This window comes from Artibeus jamaicensis, unplaced genomic scaffold, assembly GCF_021234435.1.
Source record: "Artibeus jamaicensis isolate MK-2021 breed Jamaican fruit bat unplaced genomic scaffold, CSHL_Jam_final contig_519, whole genome shotgun sequence".
In the NCBI taxonomy this organism is placed as follows: Eukaryota; Metazoa; Chordata; class Mammalia; order Chiroptera; family Phyllostomidae; genus Artibeus; species Artibeus jamaicensis.
This window is the reverse complement of record NW_026521871.1, coordinates 24100284-24107123: the sequence shown is the minus strand read 5'-3', so window position 1 is coordinate 24107123 and position 6840 is coordinate 24100284.

Here is a 6840-nt window from a genome sequence, read left to right as displayed (position 1 = left end):
CCAATATTACAGATGGAAATATTGTGCATGAAGCACTTTGGAGGCTGGTGAGGGCACACGGGGGTGGGGCGTGGCTTCTCAGCCTCTTCTCTGGCTGGAAGGTCTTGCCAGGCTACCATGGGGAGGGGACAATTATGCAACATGGGGAGTTGCTCCTGGATCTCAGAACATAAACCTCACTAAGCCAGACCCAGCAAACCAAGACTCCCTTCGTCCCAGACTCTGCCTTTTTCTCTGCCTTCCTTGTGAAGGAGGCAGACCCAGGATGCATGGAATTAAACAGATTTGAACTTTCCTCCAAAGAGACAGCCCCCACATCTGTCTGTAGGCCAACCCAGCCCCTCCTGATGCCTGGCCCTTCTCCTCCTCCTGCGGTTGTTCTGTTGCTGAGGTTCAGAGTTAACATTTAAGGGACATTCCGTCCAAAGCCACCAGCAATGATAGGAACCATGAATGCTGGGTTTTCAGAAAGATTACCAGCCACAGGCAGGGAAAAGAAAGTGATTTCAGGTGCTCCCTTCACCCCTGCAACAGAAGGGCCTACTGCCCAGGCCTCTGGCCAGCCAAGGTCTCCTGGCCGACAGTTCCAAGGCTTGGTGATAAGGTTGCTGTGGAGGGAGACGCAGAGGAAGCAGGTCCCTGCACCCTGTGGAGGAAGGGCTGACCGGCTGCAGCACCCTCTGCTTCTGGTGTGTGACAGAGGAGATAAAGCCCGGTGGCACATCGGCGCCCCATGTGGCCCTGTGGTTTGTATGGCTTTCCCTCAGAGTGGAGGTGGCCCTGTCCCCCCATACATTTCATTCCCCCAGGGTGGGTGTGATTTGGGAGGCACTGCTATGGATTCTACAACAAACTTCTCTCCCTGAGACAGTTCAGGCCCAAGCTGGGCTTGCTGCCTCACTGGGGAGCAGGGGGTGGAGCCTTAGGGACACTGCTCATGGTGTCAGGACAGACAGGAATGCGTGTGTGAGCTGCCCTGGGTCGTCTTTCAAGTGCTGCCTGCTGTGGCCTGGCCAGTTCCGTCCACTGGAGACAGAAAGGATGAGTGGGCCTCCACTCTCAAGCCCATTTCAGTGGCCTGGAAAAGTTAGAGGATTAGCCAGTGCTTCCAAAATCACAATTAACAGCACAGTGAAAGGCACGCTGGTTACAATAGCCTCTCAACTGGCTTCCCATCCTCTCCTGTCACCGCTGCCATGTGGGGGTCGTTCCGAGGGCTGCTTTCTTGCATAGAAGTTCCCTAATGGCTGGAATACTGGCTCAGACGCAGCAGCCTTGCACCCAGGTCTCCCCACCTGGCTCTGTTCTCTCCGTCCAGCCTGTGGACCAGGCCCCACTCACCTCCCACTTTCTAATTGCTGTCCTCCTATGAACCCGGCTCTGTAATCCTCGCCACCTGGCTCAAAGCCCAGCACTCCCTCTACCCTCCTCTGGCCCATACCAGTCAATTTCGCCCATGTCCCAAGGCTGTCCAAGTTTGTTGTCATTTTGTGATAACCACATCTCACAGGGGCCCAGAGCTCTCCAGTGGACAAAGCGCTGCCACAAGACACACTCATGTGTTCTTCACTGCAACGCAGTCAGCAGGCGTTACGCTCCCCGCTTTGCAGACAAGCATCAGAGAAGTTACCTGCCGGCTCTGGTTCTAACTCACCCGGTTTGCAGAGGCCGAGCCTGCCTTCCAGGTCTGACGCCTCCTGGTCACACTGTCTCCTCCTCCCACCACTGAGAGGCCCACAGCAAAGGCCTCTGGGCATAAATGGGGCTCCTAAGTGCCAGATGGGAGGAGTGTTGGCCCTCTGGCTCTACTGAACAGACCCTTCTAGAAAGCAAGTCTTCCCAAAGACAGGGTTGCAGAGATTTATCACCGAGCTTCCAGGACCAGAAGCTTGGGTGCCTGGGTGTGGGCTTTGGCATGTAGGAGGTAGACAGGGTCTTTGCAGCATCATCACCCTCATTCAAGGACTCGAGCTCCTGTGTACTTCCTGTCTTGGGAGACTTCATGTCTCTGGCAGGAAGAAGGGAGGGTGGAGGTTCTCTCTGTGCTGGTGGAAAAGGAACCAAGAGGTTACACGAAAAGGGAAGACACACTGTGTCAATCGGAGAAAAGCTGAAAACAGAGGCTGCTGCCACAGCTGCCCCAGCTCCACAGAAGGCCAGGTGGGGAAGGCTCCTCTGGGCTGAGCAGCCTGGGAGGATCTAACACCCATGGTCTGCATCCTGACAGCGGTCCCACAGCGCCACCTAGCGTCATCCCAGGAGAACAGGTGTCCCCTCTCTTCACAGAGTTGGGCACTGGACAGAAACCTTAAAGCACCTCCTAAGGACCAGATAAAAATCTGGATCTACACAAATGTATGAAGAGCACTGGAAAAGACATACATTGGGAAATATATAAAAATTTTCTTATTACTTAAATGTCTTTAACAATAATTTTTGGTAATGCAAAATGGTACAACCACTTTGGAAAACAGTTTGGCAGTCAGTTTCTTAAAAAAACTAAACAAATTCTTATCCTGTGATCCAGCAATTATGCTTCTAAGTATTTACCTAAGTCAATTAAACCTATGTCCACACACAAAAAAAACCCTGAATATGAGTGCATATAGCAACTTTACTCATAATCACCAACAATTGGAGGCAATCAAGATGTCTTTCAACAGCCGAATAATGGATAAACAAACTGGTACATCTATATGATGGAATATTTCTCAGTGATAAAAAGAAACGAGCTGTTAAGTCACAAAAACACATGGAGCAATCTTAAAGGGATAATACTAAGGGAAGGGAGCCAGTCTAAGAAGGCTACCTACTTTATGATTCCAGCCCTATGATATTCCAGAAAAAAGCAGTGGTTGCCAAGGGTTTCCGGGGAGTTGAGAGGGGTGAGGAGGAGCCCAGGACGTGTTGGCCGCAGTGAAACCATTCTGAACGGTGCCGTAGAGGTGGGTGCCTGGCCTTACGCCTCTGTCAAAACACGTAAGATGCACAACACAAAGAATGAACTGTAATGTGAACTGTGGACATCAGTTTAAAACTATAAAGATTGGTCCATCGATGGTAATAAATGCAAAGTGTTAATAATGGAGGAAAACTGGGGGTCTATGGGAACCCTCTGCTTTCTGCTCAGTTTTTCTGTAAACATAAAACTGCTCTAAAAACCAAAATCTGTTAGAATACAAAATAATTGTTTAAACAAAAATAGTAATTCATTGAGGATATGTATGCACATATGTATTATATATATTGCATATATGTGAAATGTATGATAAAATAGCATAAAGATCTGAGGGGAAAACAGACGTATACTACTGTAAGGTTCTTACATGTGGAATAATCTATTATCACCTGAAAGTATCTTGTGTCACGTACTATCCTGAAACAATCACCAAAATAAAAATATCAAGCCAACAAAGGATATAACATGGATTATGAAAAATACTCAACTAATTTGAAAACAAACAGAAAAGAGAAAAAAAGATTATGAACAGTTTGGACAAATAAAACTCAAATATATTTCCAGTCCAGCATGTGAGGAGCTTCGAAGTCATCTCCGTATCCTCACAAATAAAAAAGCTGAGCAGACAGAAAATCAACTCTTCTCAGGTCTGTCAGAGAAGTGAGGTCTCGAGGCAAACTGCCACCCACCACACTGCAGAGACAGAGAGGTGGCTACACAGATTCAAAACCTACAGCCACAGAAACCCAGGAGAGAGGCCTCTGCGGGAACCAGTGCGGCGGAGGGAAAATCGGAGAGGTAGTGGGTGAGTTACTGGAAACTCAGCAAGGACAGGTATGGGGGCGAAAAATTCCAGGGGGACCCAGTCTTAGGAGGAGTCTCAGACTTTTGTGAATTTTATCTTTTGGAACTGGAGCACATTATCACGGTGACGATCAGAGAATATCCCCTCACACTTCCTGCAGGGAAGGGGGGAAGGAACCGTTTTGAAATATACTCGAGTTGTCTGTTCTTCTTAATAAGGCCTGCCTTCAAGAAAAACTATTTTACCAGAGCCTAAGGGCCCTGGGGGAAGGAAAATACCCAACTCTGGCCCCAGCTAGCCATCTGGTCCCACCTTATGGGGCTGGGCAGAACCTGAGAAGCGCGTGTGAAGTTCACAGAGGCACAAGCTCATTAAAAAGCTGAGACTTAATCACAAGACTCCAGAGCACGTCCTCTGCCTCCACACCTCACCATCACACCACTAAAGGCCTGTCTGCTGCAGCTTCTTACTCCGTACATCATGTTCATCCATCAGGAAAAAAAGTACAAGGCATACTAGAGGGCAAAAGCATGGTTTGAAGAGGCAGAAAGCATCAGAACTAGACTCTGATATGGAAGGGACACTGGAATTATAAGAAGAGGAATTTAAAACAACTATGATTAATATGCTAAGGGCTCTGATGGATAGTGGAAAGCACGTGAGAATAGAAGAGAGACGGGAATTCTGAGGAAAAATAAATACGAAAGATTTTTTTAAATCTGCGACAGAAATGAAGAATGCCTTTGACGAACTCGGTGAACTGGGCAGGGCTGAGGAAGGAATCTCTGAGCTTGAGCATATGTCAACAGACACTTCCAAAATGGAAAAACGAAGAGGGGAAAAGAGGACTAACAACCAAACAGAATATCCAAGGACTGTGGGACAACTAACCCAAAAGGTGTAACATACATATAATGGGAACATCAGAAGAATAAAAAAGGGAACATTATTTGTCTAATCTCAGTCAAAATTCCAACAGTTCTTTTGTAAAATTGAAAACCTGATTCCAAAATTTGTGTGGAGCCCTGATTGGTGTGGCTCCATGAGTTGGGCATTGTCCCACAAACCAAAAGGTCACTGGTTCAATTCCTGGTCAGGGCACATACCTGGCTTGCAGGCCAGGTCTCTGGTTGGGGGTGTATGAGAGGTAGCCAATCAATATTTCTCTCCGTCCCTTTCTCCCTCTCCTCCCCTTTCTCTAAAAATAAATAAATAAAATCTTTAAAAATAAAATAATATTTATATAGAAATTAAAAAGACACAAAGTAGCCAAAATGACTTTGAAAAAAGAGAACAAAATTGGAGAACTAACTACCGGATATCAAGAGTTGTTATAAGGCCATAGTAATAAGAAAAAGAGAGTATTGGCATAAAGACATAAAAATAGATCAACAAAACAGAACAAGTTCCAGAAATAGACCCCAGCATGTATGGACAACTGATGTTTTTTAAAAGTACAAAGGCAATTCTGGGCAGAAAGGATAGTCTTTCAACAAATAATTCTGGAACAATTGGTATCCATATGCAAAAATATACTTCAATTCATACCTCATGTTAAATTTTAAAAATTAACTTAAAACGGACCATAGACCTAAATGTGGAGTGTAAAACTATGAACCTTTTAGGAGAAAACAGGAAAAATCTTTGATATGTTGGATTAGGCAAAGCACAACCCATAAAAGAACAAATTGATAAAACAAACTTCATCAAAATTAAAATGTTCTCTTTAAAAGACATTGTTTGGAGAATATACAAAGGTGAGCCACAAACTGGGAAAAAATATTTGGAAACATTTTAAATTCAGAATATCCACAAATTCCTGAAATTCAATAATAAGAAAACAAACAACTCAACTTCAAAAATAGGCAAAAGGTTTGAACAGACAACTTGCCAAAGAAGATAGATGAATTCTAAATCAGCGCGTGAAAAGATGCTCAGCATCAGTGGTCCTGCAGCCAGTGCAAACCCAAAACCACAACGCGATGCCACACATGCCTGTTGAAATGGACGCAACTGAAAAGACCGACCGGAGTTGGTGAGGAAGAGACAAAGCTTCATACACTGGGAGATGCAATGCTGTGCAATTTCTTTAAAAGACAGTTTGGAAGTTTCTTTAAAAGTTAAATCTACACCTACCATATGACTCAACCATCCCACTTCTAGAAATTTCCCAAGAGAAATGAAAACATATGTCCAAAGGAGGTTTGGACACAAATGTTCACAGGAGGTTTTGGGGGTTTTTTTGTGTGTGTGTAACAGCCAGGTACTGAAAATAACCCAAACCCTCAGCAGGTGGGTGGATAACAAATGACGGGGTACCCAGACAGTGGAGTATTGTTCAGCAGTGCCAGTCATCGGCACATGTGACAGCATGGATGAACCTTAAAATAATCATGCTAAGTGAAAAAAGTGAGACAAAAAAGAAATACATGCTTATGACGTCTTTAGACATCGTAAGGAAAGGAAGCAGCGGTTGACTGGTGGAGGGAGTTGTGTGGGAAGAATGGGAGGAAGGGATCACGTTCGGTCTGGTGCGTGTGTTCATTATCTCAGTTGTGGTGGTGGAGATATGGTGTGTGCGTAGGTTAAAACATCAAATTACATGCTGTACATATGTACCATTTATGATATTCCAGTTATAACTGCATATGCCTGTTTGTTCTCTTGTTTAATTATTTTTTAAGTCACTTTCACTGGGTCAGGAATGTGGGCATTCTCTTCTCGTATTTTCCACGAGCTCCTGCCAGGGCTGGGTGTGCAGAAGGTGGCCAACAGCCGTGTGATTACTTTAATCTCTAAAGACCCGGCAGTATGGAAGGAAACTCATTAGGAAAGATGTTTACCATGGCCATTTAGCAGATGGGGAAACTGTGATTTCCTGATGTAGCCAGATTCACAGGGGGTGAGGAGAGTTGGTCTGGTCCCTCATTCCTCTGGACTGCTAGTTTAAGTCGTTCATTTCCATCCGAAATGTTTGTAGCCCTGGATGGGTTTTACAGGAGACAGATGAATGCATGCCACAACTCCAGGGAATAAGGTGAGGAGACAAGGATGATGCTGACGGTGATGACAGTAA